The following is a 21331-nucleotide window of genomic DNA, read 5'->3' on the forward strand; positions in this document are numbered from 1 at the left end:
AAATGATCTGGCCAACTAAAAATATATATAGAAAAAATTAGCCGGGAATCGTGGCGCATGCCTGTAATCCCAGCTACTCGGGAGGCTGAGGCAGGAGGATTGCTTGAGCCCAGGAGTTCAAGGTCGCTGTGAGCTAGGCTGACGCCACAGCACTCACTCTAGCCCGGGCAACAGAGCGAGACTCTGTCTCAAAAAAAAAAAAAAAAAAAAAAGGAAGGGTATTAAGGTGGGACTACACTGTATTGGGAAAAAATTGCAGCATAACCAAACACAAGTCACAGAGGGAATTATTTGCAACACATATAACCAGCAAGAGTGTCACAGATTGTTTTCTCCAGAAGCAGATGCTGAGGTGGAGTCTGAGGTACAAGAAGTTGAGCAGGGATCAACACTTGTGACAGGAAGGCGGAGGAAGCAGGATTGGGCAGAGGAAGAACTTGAACTGAGATACAGCCCTGCAAAGCCTCCACTAACCCAGCAGGGAGCTCTGGAGCCAACACTGCACATCAAAGTGTTCTAAGTTAAGCCAAAATAGCTGGGCCTTTCTATCCTGCATCCCCCTCCAGATATGGACTGCTGGGAAGTGTATGACCTTGGGTGAGGCAGCTCTCACAAGATGAGGCAGATCCTGAAATAGCTAACAGCTGGAGGCTGTCTGCCTAATGCGCTCCCTGCAGCTGGGCAACAAGTTCTTCCCTGAAGGGGGATCTGGGTGGTGCATCTCTGTGTTTGCCACAAAGTGACTCATGTTTTATTTGGCACATATGAAGAACCCCTACGAACCAATATGAACTTCTGAGTTGCCAAGGATAAAAGTGGCTGCATGGATCTGAGTCTCTTCACATTCCAAACAGCTATATAGCACCAGGGGCAGGCTCAGAGGCTCATGCCTGTAACCCCAGCGCTTTGGGAGGCCAAGGTGGGAGGATTGCTTGAGGCCAGAAGTTTGAGACCAGCCTGGACAAAATATTGAGACCCCAACTCTACAAGAAATTTTTAAAAAATTAGCTGAGCATGGTGGCACACCGGTAGTCCCAACTATTCAGAAGGCTGAGGCAAGAGGATTGCTTGAGCCCGGGAGTTTGAGGCTACAGTGGGCTATGATCATACCTGTGAATAGCTTGGGTGACAAAGTGAGACCCTGTCTCTTAAAAAAAAAATTAATTAAAAAAAAAAAAAGAACAGGGATGATCAAATAATGTCCTAGGGACTGGGCACCTGTTTTTGTAAATAAAGATTTATGAGAACTCAGCCACACCCATCTGTTTATGCATTGTCTTCGTGGCTGCTTTCACATCACAATAGCAGGGTTGAGTCCTTGTGACACAGATCGTGTGGCTTACAAACCTAAAATGTTTACTGTCTGGCCCTTTAAGAAAAAGTTTCCTGATTCCTGATATAGAACAAGAAGAAAAAAATAAACCGAAAACTACATTCTAAGCATAACTAGATGACAGAGAATTCCCAGACTCTAAATTACCTGTAAGCAGAAAAGTAAGCCCTGAATCCCGGTGAGACGCCGTGCACGATTCCACCGCAAAGCTCTGTGCAGAGCCAGGGCAGTCCTGGAGAAACCGAGGGAAAGAGGAGAGGGGGCAGCTGACAGGTCAAAGATTGATCTAAAATCACCGTGTTAAAGAGAAAGTCCGCTCTCCGTGGAAAATGCAGGAAAGGAGTGCTGGGAGATCAGAGCACGGACCGCGGGAGGGACTCGAAAAAGCCCTGTAGGACTCAAGGAGGCGCTCTCGGGAAAGTGCGCTTCTGGCGGGAGAGGAGGCAAAAAGGGAAAAGAGAGGCGTCCTTTGGAGATCAGGTGGTGGACAGGAAAAGAATCAAAAGACAAAAATGTAGGGCACGCAACACAAAACTGAACCAAAAACTTGCAGGATATACAATTCCCACCACACACACACGCACAGGGGACAGCCATTAAAGTGGCACTTCTCAGACTTTTTGGTCTCAGGACTTTGTTACACTCTTAAAATTTGAGTCATCTAAAGAGCTTTTGAATTTGTGGGTTACATCTAGCAACATTTCCTGTATTCAATATTACAACTGAGAATTGTTTAAATATTTTAGAAATTAATTAAAAACAATAATAAACTGATTACATGTCAACATAACTAATTTTTAAAAATAAAGACTAATTATATTTTTCAAAACAAAAAAATTTCATGAGAAGAGTGGCATTATTTTACATTTTTGCAAATCTCTTTAATGTCTGGCTAAAGAAAAGACAGCTGGATTCTCACATCTGTATATGAGAATACATATTCAACCTGTCGCAATATCACACCATGCAGTTTCTAGAAAACTCCACACTTGTAAGAGAATGAAGGTGAAAAAGATAAGTAATGTCCTAGTAATACTATTAAAATAGTTTTGACTTTGCAGCTACCTGAAAGGTTTTGGGGCCATCAGAGCATCCCTGAAACACACTTTGAGATCTGTTGCATTAAAAAAATTGTACCTCATGACATGGACAGAAGGAAGTGCCATTGAACTAAGAATCTTGGAAACCACCTTCATTCCAAAAAATGAATAGCCAAAAACATATCAAACTGATACCAAGTTTCTGTAATAAAATAGAAAATGAGAATCCAAATAGCTCAAGTGACGAACATTTCTACATTCACCCCCAATGAAAGACGACCGTGAAGCAGAAGAAAACTGCAATGTAACACGCTAAGCTGAATTGTCTCCAAGTAAACATTGGAGGATATGAACAATCACCTTGAAACAGAAATTCAAAAATTAAAAACAGAAATGGACATTCACCTCCTCCAAAGGAATAAATGATGAGTTCATTGAACTCAGGAAAGAAGAAAAGACAAAAGCATTTCAGAAATGAAGACTAAATTATAAGGTATCCCAGGGAGAATAAACTCAAATGGAAATGTAATAGATTGTGTAACTGGCTCTCCAAACAAATTTCAATGACTCCTATGTGTTTTTTATAATCTTCTTCCTCTCATGGTTTAGATTCTCAGGACAGTAAGGTGTGATGACCAGGAACCCTGAGACTTTTAACTACTTGACCTGTCCGAGTTGTTTCTCAGAAATGGTGGAATTTCTGAAAGACAAGGAGCTGAGATTCTGAATGCCCCTAGGCAGACTCCCTGATGCCAGGACTCATCATCCCCCACAACCTGTCCCAATGTGTGTAGCCGCTTGTTAATTACACCACTACCTGCTCCAGTGCTCATAGTCCCTCCTTAAAAAGCCTGTAAATCTCCATTAGTCAGGGAGACAGATTTGAGGCCTGATTCCCTGTTCTCCCAACAGATGTCTTTCATATTAAAAAAATTCCTTTCTTCCTTGGCAATCCATGTTGTCTCGATAATTGGATCTTTGTGCAGTGAGCAGCTAGACCTAGGACAAACCCCCTGTGGTTTCCATAACAAGGGCATTAAAGAAAGACAGGGAAAACCAAGTGGATGAAAATAAAATAGAGAAACGTTGGGAAGAAAAACTTCTCCTCTACCAACCTAGGTCCAACTAACTGGTTGGGAGTCTGTGAATTAAGTGGCAATAGATTAACAGGAGAAAAATATGCAGCGTGGGCGTACCCTATGAAGGGAGTAGCTCCCTGAATAGCCAGGGGTAAAGGTTTATATACCAGCCTAAGATGGGGGTGGCAAGCGTTTAGGGCTTCAAAGCGTGGAAGTTTCTGATGAGGCTTGTTTACACCATTTTTTTTTTTTTTTAATGTCCTGATGTCCAGGACCAGTGCTTCCCTGACTGGGGACCTCTGGAGGAGGGTTTGTGGCAGCTCTCTCTCCTAAAGCTCTACTCTAGTCGGGTAAGAGAAGGTTCGGTTAAGATTTCTTTCTGCATCTGCTATAGCTCAGCTGTTTTCCCTTTGAGGTAATCTCTTTACCAGTTTGGTGGTGGTGGTTTTCTTCAGAAGTGAAAAGGTCAGAGAGAAAGCAGTTGAAGTGGAAGGCAGGCAAGGAAGAAACAGTAAAGTTGACCCTTGAACAACATGGGCTTGAACTGCACAGGTCCACTTATGTGTGAATTTTTTTTTCTAACTAAATGAAGATTGAAAATACAGGCCGGGCGCGGTGGCTCACGCCTGTAATCCTAGCACTCTGGGAGGCCGAGGCGGGCAGATCGCTGGAGCTCAGGAGTTCGAGACCAGCCTGAGCAAGAGTGAGACCCCGTCTCTACTAAAAATAGAAAGAAATTATCTGGCCAACTAAAAATATATATAGAAAAAATTAGCCGGGCATGGTGGGACATGCCTGTAGTCCAGCTACTTGGGAGGCTGAGGCAGGAGGATTACTTGAACCCAGGAGTTTGAGGTTGCTGTGAGCTAGGCTGATGCCATGGCACTCTAGCCTGGGCAACAGAGCCAGACTCTGTCTCAAAAAAAAAAAAAAAGAAAGAAAGAAAAAAAAGAAAATACAGTATTTGCAGGATGTGAAACTCGAGTACACGGAGAGCAGATTTTTGTATACTCAGGGTCCCAGGGCTGGCCATGGGACTTGAGTATGTGGAGATTTTGGTATACACAAGGGGTCCTGGAACCAATCCCACATGAATACCAAGGGATGACTGCCTACATCCCTTGGAATCCCTGAGGAAGAACAAAACAATTGAACAGAACTAATATTTAAAATTATAATCCAAGAAAATTTTCCAGAAACAAGAGAAGATCTAAGTCCACAAATTAAATATGCCCACTGGTACCTGGGAAAATTAACTCAATGATTAACTCCAAGATATATCCCAGTAACACAATTATTCTTTAAAGATAAAGGAAAAAAATCTCAAGGCCTCCAAGCAAAGATCAAGTAACATACATACCAAAAGAATTAGACCAGTATCGTACTTCTCAAAAACAACCTACAAAACAAGGCAACAGTAAAGCAGAGTTTTCAAACTGAAGAAAATAAAATTATGAATCAAGGATCTCCTTCTTCATTATGTTCATACCTTCCATTAAATTCCTTGAGCATCTTTCTTTCTCTCTTTCTCTCTCTCTTTAGAGACAAGGTCTTGCTCTGGTGCCCAGGCTGGAGTGCAGTGGCACAATCATAGCTCATTGTAGCCTTGAATTCCTGGGCTTAAATGATCTTCCCACCTCAGCCTCCCAAGTAGCTAAGACTACAAGTGTGAGTCACCATGTCTGGTCCCTTGAGCATCTTCATAATGTTTATAATAGCCCCCTTTAAAGACTTTGCCTGTTAATTCCATCATCTCTGCCATTTCTGGATTTATTTCTACTGACTGATTTTTTCTCCTGGTTATGGATCACATTTCTCTGCTTCTTCCTATGTTGAAATTTGATTCGTATGAATTTTGCATTGTTGAGTGATTGGATTTTGTTATATTCCTTTAAAGAGATTTAGATTTTGTTCTGGCAAGTAGAAAAATTACCTGCAGATCACCATAATCCTTCTAAGGTATATTTCAAACTATGTTAGGGTGGGACTACAGTAAACTTTATTCTAGGGTGTTCATTCTTACCAGGAATAATATTGTCCCCAAAGAGGCAAAAATTCGTTTTTTGGGAAACAAAGCTTACTCTTTTCATATATAAGCACCGATATACATATGGTCATAACAGGTATACAACATATTTGTGGTATTAAAATTTCATGAGGGAGCAAGTAGGAAACAAATGTCCGAAAACGTTCTTTCAGTGGGAGGGATGATAATGAAAAAAATAGTTGAGAAGTACTGCTCTAGAGCTTTCTCTGAGAAGCTGCCTCCTCTCCAGTACTTTCCCCACACATTTCAAGTGCCTAAGCCTTTTTTCCATTCTCAGCTCAGGAAGACCATCATGCTGTTCTTTGGTTTGCCTTCCTTGCAGGAAAAAAGCTGGAACAATCAAAGCATTTGCCAAGTTTGTTTTCTTTCTCTTAGGGATCACAGTCTCGAGCTGCCTGTCATCAACAACTGAAAATAATTGCAAAATAGATTTTGTCTAGTTTTCTGGCTGTTTATGGAAGGAGGTCATATCTAGTCACAGTTATTCCATTACAGCCAGAAGTAGAAGTTCTGATGGATACATACTGAATAAGATAAATTATAAATATCTTAATTCTAAAACCAGCATCTTACTTAATAGAGAAACACCAAAGACATTCCAACTAAGTTCAGGAACAAGGTAAGGAGGCTGGTAAGGATGACTATGTTAATAGTAATCTCCATTAAGATTAAGCTAATTAAGGTAGTAGCCTATGCAATTAGATAAGAGAAATCAATAAGTATAAGAATTAGAAGTAAAAAGATCTTTATTTACATTTGATATGATTATATTCCTGGAAAACCATAGAAAGTTAACAAAGTTAATAAAACTAATTCAGTAAAAAAAAATTCAATAAGATAGCAGGATATATAATTAACAGGCAGAAACAAATAGCCTTTAGGTATATATACAATAATCAGTTAACAAATATAATGGTAGAGAAAAAAATCATTTACAATAGCAACAAAGAAGGTAAAACCCTTAGAAATAAACTTAATAAGAAATGTGCAGGCCGGGCACAGTGGCTCACGCTTGTAATCCTAGCACTTTGGGAGGCCAAGGTGGGTGGATTGTTTGAGCTCAGGAGTTCGAGACCAGCCTGAGCAAGAGCGAGACCCTGTCTCTACTAAAAAAAATAGAATGAAATGATCTGGACAGCTAAAAATATATATATGTATAAAATTAGCCAGGCATGGTGGCACATGCCTGTAGTCCCAGCTACTCAGGAGGCTGAGGCAGGAAGATTGCTTGAGTCCAGGAGTTTGAGGTTGCTGTGAGCTAGGCTGAGGCCATGACACTCTAGCCCGGGCAACAGAGCAAGGTTCTGTCTGAAAAAAAAAAAAAAAAAAAAGAAATGTGCAAAGTCTATATGAGGAAAATTTGAAAATTCTCTGGAAACATACAAAAGTAGACATAAGCAAACAGAAAGATGATCTTTATTTTTGAATAAAACGATTTAACATAATAAAATATCAGTTCTTCCAAAGTTAGTCTATAAATTCAATTGTGATCCTTCCAAAATGCCAACAAGTTGATATTAAATTTCATGTGGAAAAAGAAACATGCAATAATAGACTGGGAAACAATTAAAAAAAAAGGGGGGGGCCGGGGGCGGGGCGCTCGGCGGGCGCGGGGCTCGTTCCGTTCTGGGCTGAGGAAAAAAAAAAAAAAGAAAGAAAAAAAAAAAGGCATGAGATGGAACCAATTCTATTAGTAATTAAAACATACTTCAAAACCTCTCTAGTTAATAGTGCTAGATCACTTTTGTAGGCTATGAATACTTTTTAAAATAATTTAGATAAGTAATTCTTTGATTTATTTTCTATGTATTTTCCTATTAACATTCCTGTGGTTCCAATATATGGGTTCCAGACTTGACAAGCTAGCTTTAGCTTATTATTTTATTTGCTTGAGCAAATCATTTCTTAATTTTAGTTGTGATAGATAAACCAGAGTTTTAAATGAAATATTGCAGCAGCTGGTGGTATTGAAGTACCACCTATAGGCTAAATTAACACAGAGCAATTCCAGTAGATTTATGGATTGAGATAGTCACAGTTTTAATCTCTGTGTACCAAGCATAAATCTTTAAAAAGCAAGAATCATGTTATTAAAATTGCCAGTTTCCTTGGTAACCATGTACATGTATACTCGAATTATGTCATTTGTACTATTCTTTGCTGAAGTATTGGAAGGTTTAATAACCTTAACTTCGGTGTCAGTGCCTTGACTATAATTGACAGCAGTGTCGGCAGAGGGGCATTGCAAATATTGGAAGAATTTAGCAAGATAGATTATAAAGAAAATATGTGAGACATTGGCAAAAGGGACTGGTTATGTCTACAGGTTTTCTTTTGAAGGCTTTTGTAATCAAAATGAAGACTAGAAAATGTGATTAAGGGGGTGTGTGTGTGTGTGTGTGTGTGTGTGTGGTTTTCTCTTTTATGTTGTATTTTACTATTTCTCTCTCTCATATATACCTGTGTGTGTATATATATGCATAAAAGATATGCTATTATTTGAAGGAATTACTAGTTTTACAGTTTGCCCTGAAGAACTTTTGTCACTACACTGAATGAGTATTTGGGTTTGTCAGTGATTGTTGCTTTCCAAGTGCTCCTTCCAATCATTTTAAAATGTTTTTTTCATAATGAAATGTTTAATATACTTAAGTTGGAAATAATTATTTTAACATTATAAGAACAATTTACTAAATTTGAAATTTTATATATATTTCATCTAAAATGAAGTGAAAATTAAGTGATAGTTATTATTAATTTCCTTTAAGGAAGTTTATGCATTTTTAATTTAAAAAATCAAAGTAAGGCCAGGTGCGGTGGCTCACGCCTGTAATCCTACCACTCTGGGAGGCCGAGGCGGGAAGATAGCTCAAGGTCAAGAGTTCGAGACCAGCCTGAGCAAGAGCGAGACCCCGTCTCTACTAAAAATAGAAATAAATGATCTGGACAGCTAAAAATATATAGAAAAAATTAGCCGGGCATGGTGGCACATGCCTGTAGCCCCAGCTACTCGGGAGGCTGAGGCAGAAGGATTGCTTGAGTCCAGGAGTTCGAGGTTGCTGTGAGCTAGGCTGATGCCATGGCACTCTAGCCTGGGCAACAGAGCCAGACTCTGTCTCAAAAAAAAAAAAAAAAATCCAAGTAAATAAGACCAAAAACCCATTAGAAATATGGACAAAAGACGTGAACAAACAATTCAAAGAAAAATATATAAAAATGGCCTTAAACATACAAAAAGATGTTCAACCTCACTCATAATAAGAGAAATGCAAAGCAAGTCTACCATGAGATACCATTTTTCACTCACCAGATTGATAGAAATTAAAAATCGTGACATATTCTGTTGTCAAGGTTGTGGGGAAACAGACACTCTTACACGTCACTCGGGGGAATGCAAATCAGTACAACGCTTATAGAAGGGAATTTAGCAATATCTATTAAAACCACATATGCATTTACCTCTTGATCTACCTATCCCACTTCCCACAGATGTGCTTTTGCAATACAGAAATACTTAGGTACTAGGTTACTCACTGCAACACTGTTGGTAATTGAAAATTATTGAAAGCAATCCAAGTGCTACACTCAGGAAAATGATTGAATCAACTATGATACATCCAAATGAGTACTATGCAACTGTAAGAAAGGATCCATATGAATGACTGTATATATTATTACATGAAAAAATCAAGGTGCAAAAGAGTATCTATAGTATGCTACCTTTTGTGTAAGAGGAGAAAATAAGAAAATGTACATGTATCTGTTCATTTGTGCAAAATGAACAGAATAGAGAGATCACAAATAAATTAGACTGGTGATCCATACTGGGTGGGTAGGATGGGGTGGAAAGAATGTGGGGTGGAAGTGGGGTGCAGAGATTGGGAAATAGGAGAGATGCTTTGCTGAGTAGACCTTTTTGTATAGTTCTGGGTTTTAGAACCATGCTAATGTTTTATATACTAAAGCAAAAACAAAAACAAACAAACAAAAATCTGAGAATGGGAGAAAATCTACAATAGAATACAAAGAAACAAATGAAGCAAAATGTATTTCAAATGGATAACATACCTAAGCGAAAAAAATGAATTCAAATAACTTTCAAATACAGAATTTTGAGTACACAGTGTCCAAAGACAAAGAGAAATAATGAGGCCTTCTTAATCTCGAGATCTGGTTTGGTTTTTGCAATGGTATGGGCTAGAGATTTTGGAGTTTCTTCTGTATTTTCCAGGATTGAACAAATAAGCCAGGTTTCTCACTGTTGGAGAAGGAAGTTACAAATGTGGAAAGAGTAAGGGCTAGAATGAACCTTGTGGAATTGAATTAGAATTGGAAGGGTTAATATGAACTCATGGTTTGTACATGTGTATATGTGCATGTGTATGTACATATCTTCTAGCTGGGTCCACTGAGAGGGTCTAAAAACAATAACACAGTAGCAATGAACTCATCTAGTGCCCAGATCTTGGTTTTTAACTCCACGCTAAAATGAAATAGGATTTCAAGGCTGGGGCTGGGAAAGTAGAACATGAGGTTGGAATATCTTGTTGTGACAGTAGTTAGGAAAGTACTCAAATGATAGTGACATGTAAAAAGGACACAGCAGGTAGCTTGAAGTGCCTCTCACTGGCCAAATGTGGAAAAATTTGAGCATGAAAATAATGAAAGTAATGGATTATAATCCACTGAGTAAAATAGGAATCCATGAGTCCATCCTGACATAGGTAAATAAATAATGAGAAAAAAAAGCTATTCTTTATAGTAGAATGCCAACTAATAAATGTAGAGGGATGATGTGATTAGGAAATCCCTCTCTAGCAACCAGAATAGTAATCATTGAGTCAGGCAAGAAGTAATGGATACTAAAACTAGTGGGTGAAATGAACATAGTCTCAAATATTTTACCCCACAAAATACTGATTAATTGTGAAAGGAAAATAGTAACCTTAATCTCCAAGTATTTTGGGATTCTTTGCTATCTTTCAGTTTATTGCCATTTAGATTAATTGTGTTCTAAGACTACACATTGTATGATATCTATTTTTCTTTCTTTCTTTTTTTCTTTTTTCTTATTCTGGATCTTTCAAAAGAAGGTATCTGTTCTTTCAAATTTGTTAGCCAGCCACGGTGGCTCATGCCTGTAATCTCAGCAACTCTGGAAGCTGAGGTGGGAGGATCACTTGAGGCTAGGAGTTTGAGATCAGCCTGGGTGACATAGAGAGACCATCTATAAAATTTTTTCTTAAATTAGGTGGGCATGGTGGCATACACCTGTGGTTCCAGCTAGTCAGGAGACTGAAGAGGGAGAATCATTTGAACCCAGAGAGTTTGAGGCTGCAGCAAGCTATGATTGTGCCACTGCACTCCAGCCTGAATGACAGAGTGAGACTCCGCTCTCTAAGAAAAAACAAAAAAGAGTAGGCCTGGGCACAGTGGCTCACGCCTGTAATCCTAGCACTCTGGGAGGCCGAGGTGGGAGGATTGCTCAAGGTCAGGAGTTCGAAACAAGCCTCAGCAAGATCGAGACCCCGTCTCTACTAAAAATAGAAAAGAAATTAGCTGGGCAACTAAAAATATATAGAAAAAATTAGCCAGACATGGTGGCGCATGCCTGTAGTAGTCCCAGCTACTCGGGAGGCTGAGGCAGGAGGATCGCTTGAGCCCAGGAGTCTGAGGTTGCTGTGAGCTAAGCTGACGCCACGACACTCTAGCCCGGGCAACAGAGCAAGACTCTGTCTCAAAAAAAAAAAAAAAAAAAAAGAGAGAGAGAGAGAGAGAGAGAGGGAGAGAGAGAGAGAAATTTTAAAAGATTAAATTTTTAATATGTGTTTTATGCCTCAGAACGTGGTCTGTCTGGTAGATGTTCCATGTGAGCTTGAGAAGAGTGTGTAATCTGCTGTTGTTGGAGAAGTAGTCTATAGATGTCAATTATTTCTGGTCGATTTATGGTATTGTCAAATTCAACTAGGTCCTTGCCGATTTTCCGCCTGCTGCATCTGTCCATTTCTGAAGTCTCCAACTGTGGTAGTGGATTCTTCTATTTCTCTTTGCAGTTCTGTCAGTTTTTGCCCCACATATTTTGACGCTTTGTTGTTAGGCTTATACATGTTAAAAATTGTTATTTCTTCTTGGAGAACTGACCTGTTTGTCATTATATATTGCTCCTGTTTATCCCTGATAATTTTCTTTGCTCTGAAGTTTTCTCTGTCTGAAATTAATATAGCTACTCCAGCTTCATTTTTTTTTCCTTCCAGCTCTCTTTTTTGATTAGTGTTAGTATGGTATATCTTTCTCCATCCCTTTACTTTTAATCTATATGTGTCTTTCTATTTAAAATGAATTTCTTGGCCATTCACAGTGGCTCACACCTGTAATCCTACCACTCTGGGAGCCTGAGGCAGGAAGATTGCTTGAGGTCAGGAGTTCAAGACCAGCCTGAGCAAGGGCAAGACCCTGTCTCTACTAAAAATAGAAAAAAAAATTAGCCAGCCATGGTAGTGCACGCCTGTAGCCCTAGCTACTTGGAGGCAGAGGCAGGAGGATCGCTTGAGCCCAGCAGTTTGAGCTTGTGGTAAGCTATCATGACGCCATTGCACTCTAGCCAGGGTGACAGAGTGAGATGCTATCTCAAAAAAAAAAAAAAAAGTCAATTTTAGAAATACATAGTCATGTCCTGTTTTTTGATCCACTCTAAAAATCTCCTCCTTTTAATTATTATATTTAGACTGTTGAGATTTAAAATGATTATTGATATACTTGGATTAATATCTATCATATTTGTAACTATTTTCTATAAATTATCCTTGCTCTTTGTTCCTATTTTGTCTTCTCTCTCTCTCTTTTTTGCTTTTTGTGGTTTTAATTGAGCATTTTATGTGATTTCATTTTCTTAGCACATCAAGAAAAATAGTAACTTTATGATGGAGAAATTCATGATGATCAAAGTTAACATCACTAGTAAAAGGACAAATAGATATCATGTGTGTCCTGATAGGATATACTGAGAAGGATGCAACATCCTTTTTCTGGTATTCTTGCCAAAAAATGCATAATGTGAATTAGTCCTGAGGAAACATCAAACAAACCTAAAGTAAAGGACATTCCACAAAGTAACTTGACTGCACTCTTCAAAATGTCAAGGTTGTAAAAGATAAGGAAAGATTGAGAGCTGGGTGTGGTGGCTCATGCTTGTAATCCTAGCACTCTGGGAGGCCAAGGTGGGAGGATCGCTTGAGCCCAGGCGTTTGAGGTTGCTGTGAGCTAGGCTGATGCCATGGCACTTTAGCCCGGGCAACAGAGCAAGACTCAAGACTCTGTCTCAAAAAAAAGAAAGAAAAAAGGAAAGATTGAGAAACTATTTCAGAATAAAGAAGACTTAAGACATGACAGCTGAATGTAACTCATGGTCCTAGATTCTCTTTGCTATAATGAATATTACTGGGACAACTGGCAAGATTTGAATAAGGCTATTTAGTATCATTTCAGTGTTAATTTCTTAATTATGATATTTAAAATGCAGTTATATAAGAGAATGTCCTTGCTTTTAAGAAATATACATTGAAGTATTTAGGGCTAAAGAGACAGGTAGATAGAGCAAATACAGTAAAATGTTAATATTTGAGGAATCTAAGTAAAGGGCATTTGGGACTTCTTTATAGTATTATTATAATATGTCTATAAACCCGAAATATTTCAAAATAAAAGTGAAAAAATTGGTATGGTATTTAAATTTCTGGTATTTAGATGGTATTAGAGAAGAGTCTTATAATAGTTGTATTTTATTATTTTATTTATCTATTTTTAGAGACAGGGTCTTGCTCTGTCACCCAGACTGGAGTACAGTGACTCAATCATAGCTCACTGCAGCTTTGAACTCCTGGGCTCAAGCAATCCTCCTGTCTCAGCCTCCTGAGTAGCTGGGACCCCATGTGTGTGCCACCACGCCTGACTAATTCTTTAATTTTTTGTAGAGATGGGGGTCTTGCTTTATTTTCCAGGCTGCTGGTTTCCAATTCTTGGCCTTAAGCAATCCTCCTGCCTCAGCCACTCAAAGTGCTGGGATTACAGGCGTGAGCCACTGTCCCTGGCTTCAATAGTTGTATTTTAAAATGCCAGTGTTTATAGTACTCCAGAAATTATATCCTTTGCAACTATTAAACTTAAAATGAAAGTTTTAGATATCAACCTAAAAATGTGTGAGAGTTTCTAGGGCAGTAAAACTATTCTGTATACTCTAATGGTGGATACACATAATTATACATTTGTCCCAACCCATAGAATGTAAACACCAGGAGTAAACCTTAATGTAAACTATAGACTTTGGGTGATAATTATGTAACAGTGTAGGTTCACTGATTATAACAAATGCAGCACTCTGGTGTGGGATGTTGATGGTGGGTGAAGCTATGCATGTGTGAGTAGCGGGTATATAGAAACTTCCTGAACTTTTTCTGTGAACCTAAACATGCTATAATGAAAAAGCTTATATAAAAATATGTGGAAAAAAAGAAATACACAATATGTGGAAGGACACACAAGTTTTCAAAGTCTTTTTTGGATAAGTGAGAAAAATAATTTGAAACCATATCCCTAGGGGTTTGTGCATGTGTTTGCCAGAATACTTGTATAAGAACACTCATAGCAGCATTTTTACAATAACCCCAACAACCCTACTGTCTATCAATAGCAATTGATAAGTACATTGTGATACATTCATAGGATGGAAAACCATTCAGCAATGAAAATGACTGAACTACAGCACCACATATGAATTGAATGCATATGTAACTATAGATTGAGTACGTGAAGCAAGGCACAGATGATTCCATTTACATAAAAGTCAAAGAACAACCCCAACCAAACTATATTGTTTAGAGACACATACATAGGTAGTAAAACTAAAAAGAGGCTGGGCGTGGTGGCTCACATCTGTAACCCCAGCACTTCGGGAGGCTGAGGTGAAAGGATGCCTTGAGCCTAGGAGTTGGAGGTAGCAGTGAGCTATGGTCGCACCACTGCACTCCAGCCTGGGCAACAGAGTGAGAACCAGTCTCTAAAGAAAAAAAAGTTTCTTTTTCCTACAGTAGTGCTTCTTAAACTTTAGTATGTACACAAATCACCTGGGGAACTTTGCCAAAATGCAGATTCTGATTCAGTAGGTCCGGGGAGGGGCCAGGGATTCTGCATTTCTAACAAGCTCCCTGGTGGGGTCCACACTGCTGATTCAGGAACCACACTCTGGGTAGCAAGGAGCTAGAGCCTCTCTGTGTGGAAAGGGGCCACTGTGCGAGGCAGCCGGGCTGAGCCACCTGCCAGCTTCCTACTCAAGTGTTGGCTGCTGGGTGAGGCGACCCCATGAGCTGGAAGCTGTGCGTGTTCTCCTCCCAGCTTAACTTCACTCCTATCGCCACACCCATTCCATATCCCTACAGAGCCACCTTCTGTCTCTGTCCCCACTCCCACCTGCCTCCTTCTCTACCCCTCTCTCTGCCCTCAGGTTCTTCCCTGTCCCCACCCCATCCCATCCGGCCTCCACTGTGCCGGTGTCTCCATCTCCATTTGTCTCTCTTCCCGTCCACCTCCATGCCCAGCTCCTTCTTCTTCCAGTGTCCATTCCTGTCCCCTCCCCTGGCGAATCCCAGCCCCCTGGCCACCTCCATCCTCTCCCCAGGTGCCCCATCCCTATTCTGATACATTTCCTTTTCTTTTCTTTCTATTGTTTTATATTCTTTTTCTTTCCTTCATTTTTGACGGATGTATTTCCTTTTCACCTTCACTTTCTCCAGGGTGAAAACTGAGGCAGAGTCATGAAGAAGTCTAAGTTAGGGGGGCTGTTGGGGACTGTCAAGGCGGATGGGCCCTCCACACAGAATTTCTTCCCCAGATTCCAAGTGAGACTTTTGAAAGAAATCTCACAAGTCAGGAACCCACTAGATGGTCTCCACTGCCCACAGTGAGTGTGGGGGAGGGCTGGGCCTGGGACCGGGAGTAGGAGCGACCCAGAGAGACAAGACGCAGAACAACAGAGAAGCTAAATCAGATACTGGAAGAGAGGGAGAGAGACAGAGAGACTGAGGCAAAAGAGAAAGAACTGTACGGAGAAACAGATCTCAAATCCAGTCGAGCCCTCACCTCTTCCCTACCCTCTTCCCTCCCAGGCCTTAACTGGAGGAGTTTAGAGAAGGGGAAATGAGCTTGCCCAAGATACTGTTCAGACACAAGAAAGGGCAATGTGACAAAACTGAGTTGAAGGCAGTGATTGGGGAAGAACAAAACAGCTTCATGTGTGTGCCCCCACTCAGCAAACCACTTACCTGCTGCGTGGAACCTCTTTCCTTCCCGAGACCTTGAATGTGTTCTCCTGACCTTACCTAATTGCGAGCTTGGAGGTTTCAAGGGGCAGATAAATGCATATTCAGAAAAGCCTTGCTTAGAGACTCCGGGTTTCTTTCCTTATGTTAGTGCTGGGGATTCAGCAATGGGAGCCTTGCCTAGTTGCCCTCTGTTGCGATTAGCAGGAAACCTCACAAATTGTTTAAGCCCAGCCCAGCTACATCTTTTTTTTTGTTTTGTTTTGTTTTTCAGAGCTGGGGTTTCCCTATGTTGCCCAGGCTGGAGTGCAGTGGCTACTCACAAGTGCAATCATAGCTCACTGCAGCCTTGAACCCCCCGGGCTCAAGTGATCCTCCACCTCAGCCTCCCGAGTAGCTGGGAATACTGGTGTGCCACCACCACTGCACCAGGCTTTCGGCTGTCTTTTCTTGACTTCTGGAGTGAATCCCAAGAGGCATTGGAACTTTACCTTTGCTGACTCTCTTTTTTCTTTTTCTCTTCCAGTTCTCTATTTTAGTTTCTGGGTATTGGCCACGGCTGTTTGTCTGTGACTTGTCTAATTGTATTTTGGTCTAGGTCCCCTCCCACAGCCAGTCCATGAATACAAGGAAGCAGACCCTAGGTCAGGCAGGCTGCATTGCTGAGGGGAAGCTTGTGCATTAAATCTAATTTGAGCAGGGTGCTGGGTTTCCCCTTGGGTAGGTAGCCACAATGGTCAGGAGCCTTGTTCTACGGTTTGACCATTGGTGATCTCTGCTGGATGGCTGGTGGGCTCCAGTCTTTTTTGGGTGAGAGATGACAGAGAATCTGGTTGTTATTTCTGTTTGTTTGTCAGATTGTTCATTTGTGAGATCAAACCACTTGAAGTATTTTGTGCCCAATGGAAAGGAGAAGAGCCATTTGAGATCTGTCTGAACTGGTGAGTTTTTATGAGTCTGTGCCTTCTCTGACTAGTGACAACTGAAGCTGCAAACTCAAGTGTCTGTAGGCCTGTTAATGAGAAAAGCCTTAAATCTTGTTGTGAGTGGGGGATATTTTCCTACCTCCTGAGGGTATTACCAAATTAGATTATAAAGCCTTAAAGGGACTTTTCCTGATTGGTTTATAGAGACTACTAAGATCTTAAGTAAATCCAATTTTGCCAAAACTCTCAGAAAAAAAAGAAGCTGAACTCCTAATACTTTAAATGGGTTAAACAAAACAAAACAAAACAAAAACCTTTCTTATGGAAACCAATAGCTCAGAAGCAATTTTATGCAAGAATTCAAGGTTCAGGTACTCAAGCAAGGCTTAATCATTGGACAGGTCAGACTGATTTGATAATTTTGCCCTGAAAACTAACATGTCTTTTTCCTGATTTTACCAGTGTAGAGAATTTTAGTTTATTTGATTTTTTTTTATTTCCTTTTGTTTTCTCATGAAGAGAATAGTTAATCTGAATATCTGAATACACAGATATACTCCTCTGTCTCTATTAGTCCAGGTATAGTCTCAGTCACCCTCTTCTAGTTTTACCAAAGTAATTAACTTCTGTTTCAGACAGGGAACTGGGAGGTAGGACATTGAGAACTATCTACCATAAACAAACATTTTATCAAACCAACAGAGCTTACAAAGGACACATAATATGACCCCCACAGCCATACACATCTTTTTTATACTTTCTTAAAATGGCAATTATTAACAAACTCATTAAAATGACCCAAAGGTCAATCCACTCCATAATAAGAAAAGGTAGATATAGACCACACTTGGTGATCAATGTTTGAGCATTCTATCTTACTTAGAAATTATCTACATATCCAAAAATTATTACTTAATATTTAAGCTAGGTTTTAAAGTTATCGAAAGACCTTGGGAATTATATTTAAGCTGGGGCATTATAGAACCTAATTACTATTGAAGCCAAAAAGTTTGTCAGAATTGTACTTCAATTTAGTTGAACCCATCATACTTTTATGTTTTTCTTACTTTTACTATCTTAAATTAGTTACCTATCATTCTCATGAATGTTTTTGTATCTTAATTACATATATGTATGCATAAATAATTTCTAGTATTATTTTGCATGCTTTAAAACTTCTTTCACTATAAATGCTATCATATTGCATGAATTCTTTTGCAACTTGCTTTTTTTCTTTGAGCTTTTTTTTTTAAATAAAATTTTTATATGGGGATTATTTAATTACTAAGATGTGAGTGATGGGGAACAGCTGTAAATACAGATGAAACTTCAGTCCTCTCACTGCCTGCTCACCTCCTGCTGTGCAGCCCGGTTCCTAAACCTCTTCATTTGACAAAGAGTTACTTATAATCTCCCATGTACCAGACGCTGTGCTAAGTACCCAGAGGTTTCTCCGTAGCCTCTTCTCTGCCCATTCCACATCCCAGGTGTCTTGTTCATTCTAATGGCTTTAACTCTGAAATCAACAACTCCAGCCCTGAGCTTCACTTCCTGAGCTTCTAACCCATATATCTAACTGCTTCCTGGACATCTCGTTAGTATATCCCATAGGAAACCTCAAAGTCAACCTGTTCAAATACTAGTTCATCTGTGCATATTCCCTGAATCTGTTCCTCTTCTGGTGGTCCCTGTCTTACGGAATGGCATCAGCAACCTCCCAGGAACTCAAGGTAAATACCCAGCATTATTCCATTGCAGCACCAAGTTCTGTCTATTTTATTACCTAAGAGCACCTCAAATTTGTCAACTGCATCCATTTACTTATTCATCCTGCATGTGTTCAATGCTTTTTTGTGCCAGTATCTGTCCTGGGTTCTGGGGAAATAAAGATAAACCAGTGCTTCTCAAATTATCTGTGGCGAAGGAACTTTTCTCTTTCCCTTTCTAATCAGGCAGGGACAGATCCTTTTATAAAATACAATGAAAATCAATTACTAGACAAATAAAAAGAAAAAAAGGACATACAAAATACAAGTCCTGGTTTTCATTACTAGATTCAATAAACACAAAACTACTTGCCAACTTGCTATAAGCGTTTTTCAGTGTTTCTCTCAATTTCTGTACCTATCTTGTTGCAGACTGGTGAAGCATGCAAACTGGTTTCATCCATGTAACACACTCAGGGTAGCACCAAAGGGAGGCAAACAGAACAGTGTGCATACATGGGCCTTAGGGTGGGAGCCGGGAAGCCACAAAAGGAAGATTCTTAAGCAAACACATAATAACCACATCATCACCAACAACAAAAGCAATTAGTTACCTGTGCTAAGATGTGGGGGTTACCCAGGGAATGGGAGCACAGAGGAGCACCTAACCCAGCATAGGTGTCAGGGAAGGCACAGGACAAGCAGGAGCTTGGTTGGGGAAGCACCAGGGTGGAGAGGGAAGGATACACTGGGAGATAAACAAGTTCTGGAGTCGTTAAGCAGCATGGGGGTTAGCAGTGGGCCCCAACATTTTTGGCACCCGGGACCCCTTTTTTTTTAGACAGAGTCTCACTCTGTTGCCCAGGCTAGAGTGCCATGCATCAGCCTAGCTTTACAGCAACCTCAAACTCCCGGGTGCAAGCAATCCTTTTGCCTCAGCCTCCCGAGTAGCTGGGACTACAGGCATGTGCCACCATGCCCGGCTAATTTTTTCTATATATATTTTTACTTGTCCAGATAATTTCTTTGTATTTTTAGTAGAGACGGGTCTTGCTCTTGCTCAGGCTGGTCTCAAACTGACCTTGAGCGATCCTCCTGCTTCGTCCTCCCAGAGTGCTGGGATTACAGGCCAGGGACGCTTTTCATGGAAGACAATTTTTCCATGGATGGGGGTGGGAGGAGCCTGTGGAGCTGGGGGGTCTGGGCACAGAGCTCAGGCGGTGAAGTGAGCCATGAGGAACAGCCGTAAATATAGATGAAGCTCCACTTCCTTTCACCTGCCGCTCACCTTCTGCTCTGCAGTCCCGGTCCTAAGTTTCATGGAAGATAATTTTTCCACGACAGGGGTGGAGGGGAGAGGTCGGGGGAGAGGCAGAGCTCAGGCAGTGGCATGGCCCAGTTCCTAAGAGGCCAGACTGGTACCAGTCCTTGGCCCGGGGTTTGGGGACTGCAGGCTTAGGGAAGTATCTGTCTTTCTTCCTTCCTTCCTTCCTTTTTTTTTTTTTTTTTCTTTTTAGGGATTACCTTTCTTATCACTTAATGGGCTGCTTTTATCTGAGCCTCAGCATGTTTCCACATGCACAAAATGGACATGATAATCCTTTCTATGAATGACAAAAGAAGAGAAGGCATGAAAAGTGCCTGCAACAGTGCCTGGGGCTTGCTCATGTTGCTGTTTTGTGTGTAAAGGACACTTACAGGAATCAGAGCTGCCACAGATGGTGCGGTGCAGTGGGTTGGGGGGACAGTTCATTGACCCAGGACTGGAGCCCAGAATGACCTGGTTCTGGGAGGTGCCAGGGAAAATGGCAGGGAGGTGGGCAGCATGCCTGCCCCTGAGTCATCCCCAGGCCCAAGGTGTGTCTCTTTAGGATGGACTGTGAGTGGAGGATGGGCGAAAGTGTTAGGTGGGGGCAGGAGGCAGGACCCCAGAGTAAGCTCCTCTTCCCCACAAACCCCACGTGTTCCAGATGGCCGCATGGAAATGGGCTCTAAGTTAAAAAGCTGAAAGGCGAGGCCGGCTCTGTCCTATTCTGATATGCTTTGAGGCACTGATAAAGGTATAAATCATGAAGCTGATCCTCTCAGGTGCTGGTTGGTAATGAAGCAGGTGAGAATCAGGAAGATTAAAGTACAGAGTTTGAAATCTCAGACCCAGGGGCAGTGTTGGAATTCAGTCTCAGACCCTGACTCCAGACATCATCTCTGAACCAGATAGCATGTTTAGAAATATGTGCTGACCACAGTGGTCACATGGAAATCAATTCCAACTGGTCCTTGCAGTTCCCCCAAAGACTACTCCCAGGAGAGGGGCACGGAAGTGGGGCTGATGGTGGTGCAGCAAAGGCTTCCTGGAGAGAGACACTAGACATATGGGAACTGGAAGAGACATCAAATGGGCGTGAGAGACGGGCCCAGGAGGAGGTGATCCGGAGCTGAGAGCCAGCAGGTGTTAGCCATAGAACCACAGCCACACTTCTCACCTGCCTGCTCTCACCCACCGGATGCTAATACCTGGAGACCCTAAGATACCTAAGACTCTTCTTACCCCACCTGCTAGGACAAAGCAAATGTCCCTGCTATCAGCAAGGCCTGCTTGCCTATTTGTACCCTGGGCCCTGTCCTTTCTTGACTCATCAATGACTTTCCAGCTATAATGAAGCCCACTCTGCTTCCATATCAGTTTTTCCTTTGGCACCTCCCCCTCAGCCTACAATATGCCTCCCTTAACCACCCTTGCTGTCATTCACAGCAAAACTTCCCTGAAAGAGTTGTTAATGGACTGTGTCGCTCAGTGTGTCCACCTCATCAACTCCCGTTCTCTTGTCAGCCCGCTGCAGTCAGGCTTCCAGCGCCGCCACTCAGTTGTCAGTCTTTGACTTTGACTCTT

This window comes from Eulemur rufifrons, chromosome 8 (assembly GCF_041146395.1).
Source record: "Eulemur rufifrons isolate Redbay chromosome 8, OSU_ERuf_1, whole genome shotgun sequence".
NCBI classification, from domain to species: Eukaryota; Metazoa; Chordata; class Mammalia; order Primates; family Lemuridae; genus Eulemur; species Eulemur rufifrons.